Consider the following 1,912-nt stretch of genomic DNA (forward strand, 5'->3'; position numbering starts at 1 on the left):
CCTGTAATCCCAGCTACTCAGGAGGCTGAGGCAGGAGAATTGCCTGAACCCAGGAGGCGGAGGTTGCGGTGAGCTGAGATCGCGCCATTGCACTCCAGCCTGGGCAACAAGAGCGAAACTCCGTCTCAAAAAATAAATAAATAAATAAATAAATAAATAAAATAAAAAATAAAAACCCTGGGAACTCACCAATTAGTTGGAAATGCAAATACTGTAAGCTATTATCTAATTATCTTCAGCCATTTTGATTAAGTGCTACAGAAACTTGAGCATGATTAATTCTGCCAGCTGGATTTTTGTGTGGACAAAGGTACCAGGCAGGATTTCAAACGGGAAGTGACATTGAATCAGATCTTGAAAAATGAATGAGATTTCACATGGAGAACAGCAGAAAATCAGTGGACCTATATGTGAATGTGCAGGCATTCCTGGAAGGGCAAGTTGCATGTGACTGGAGTGTAGGAAGGGCAGTGTAGGATGAGGCCAGTGATATCCAGATTAGGGCCAGATTTGATGAATGCCAGCAAAGGAAATTCTTGATTCCACATTGAATTTCTAAAAAAAAAAAAAAAAAAAATTAAAACTCTTGAATAATTGCATAGTTCAGGCTGTAGCCCCCAAAATGAAAACTCTAGCTGGGCAGAAATTGAAGACTACAGTGAAAGTCTTCCTCTTTTCCGTTTTTCCTGTGGTGCTTTTCAGATGCAGTAAGGCTTAGATTCAACGAAATTTATCTTCTGTTATTAATTTAGTCATTAGTTAAATTCAGCTTAGCAGTTCTTTATTGAATTCAGACTATGTGCACCTGTGCTAAGTTCTTTTTTTTGTTTGTTTGTTTGTTTTTGAGATGGAGTGTCACTCTGTCGCCAGGCTGGAGTGCAGTGGCGTGATCTCAGCTCACTGCAACCTCTGTCTCCTGGGTTCAAGCGATTCTCCTGCCTCAGCCTCCTGAGTAGCTGGGATTACAGGCATACGCTACCATGCCCAGCTAATTTTTGTATTTTTAGTAGAGACGGGGTTTCACCATGTTGACCAGGATAGTCTGGATCTCTTGACCTTGTGATCCACCCACCTCGGCCTCCCAAAGTGCTGGGATTACAGGCGTGAGCCACCACGCCAGGTCCACTTGTGCTAAGTTCTAAGCATTCAGATACAGGAACACATAATGTAGCACAGTGTGGTAAGTACTAAGAGAAACAAGTGCTATCGGGAGCCCAGGAGGAGCACTCGGGACAATTTGAAAATTAGGGGCTGTGCACTGTGGCTTGCGTTTAATCCCAACACTTTTCGAGGCTGAAGCAGGAGGATCACTTGAGCCCAGGAGTTTGAGGCTGCAGTGAGCTATGATTGTGCCACTGCATTCCAGCCTGGTGACAGAGCAAGACCCCATCTCAAAAACAACAAAACACCCCCCCAAAAAATTAAGACATCTTTCTCAATGAGGTCATACCTCTGCCCTGAGTTGAATTGTGAAGGAAAATTAGGAGTTTTCCAGGTAAAAGAACAGGAGGAATGGTCTTTCTAAGCAGGGGCAATTAGAATAGCATTATTGCTTTTCTTATTTCTATGGATCCTGTACAAATTATTGGGTTTATTTGGGAGGAGAAAACTGGTGATGGAGGAAAGTTGTGCCACTAATCAATCTGCCAGGTTATGATTTAAATTTTAGGGGAGTTAAATGGATCCTCAGGCAGAATCTGTCCTAGCACCTTGACCACCTGCAATGAATATAAAACTTCCTGAGAAACCCTCTTAATTAATTACCATTGCACCTAACCCAGTCTGTATAATTCCCCTGGGATTTAGTACCACGTTGCCTTTTTTTTTTTTGAGATGGAGTTTCACTCATGTTACCCAGGCTGGAGTGCAATGGCGCGATCTCGGCTCACCACAACCTCCGCCTCCTGGGTTC

General features: G+C 43.1%; 1 protein-coding gene across 1 annotated transcript in view; it reads left to right on the forward strand.

Annotated features, from left to right (window-relative positions):
- The window catches only part of ZYG11B (zyg-11 family member B, cell cycle regulator), a 91,661-nt gene that overhangs the window by 61,956 nt on the left and 27,793 nt on the right, over window positions 1–1,912 (forward strand). The gene's annotated exons all lie outside the window — the stretch shown is intronic.

This window comes from Cebus imitator, unplaced genomic scaffold, assembly GCF_001604975.1.
Source record: "Cebus imitator isolate Cc_AM_T3 unplaced genomic scaffold, Cebus_imitator-1.0 Scaffold214, whole genome shotgun sequence".
Classification (NCBI taxonomy): domain Eukaryota; kingdom Metazoa; phylum Chordata; class Mammalia; order Primates; family Cebidae; genus Cebus; species Cebus imitator.